Below are 316 nucleotides of genomic sequence, written 5' to 3' on the forward strand. Positions count from 1 at the left end.
TTTAACAGCCTGAGCTAGACATCCTGTCTACTCTAAACATTTCTAATACATCAAGTATCTAACCAATATCTATCTGACTAAAAATACCTAACAATTCCCCCTTTCGACACAACCAAAATCATGTCGACCTAAATCAATGTCCCATTTTCCCCAGATGAAGCTACCTAGCATTTCGAGAGGCGAGAGGCCCCCCACCAAAGCCACTCCCTCAAGGGTAAACTACAGAGCTGAGTACTTCAGGGAAAAATGAACTAAAAACACAAAAAGGGTTACAGCATGTAAGCAGGTTTTCCATTGCAGTGACTTCTATACTGTA

Source organism: Monopterus albus, unplaced genomic scaffold (assembly GCF_001952655.1).
Source record: "Monopterus albus unplaced genomic scaffold, M_albus_1.0 scaffold60.1, whole genome shotgun sequence".
Lineage (NCBI taxonomy): Eukaryota > Metazoa > Chordata > Actinopteri > Synbranchiformes > Synbranchidae > Monopterus > Monopterus albus.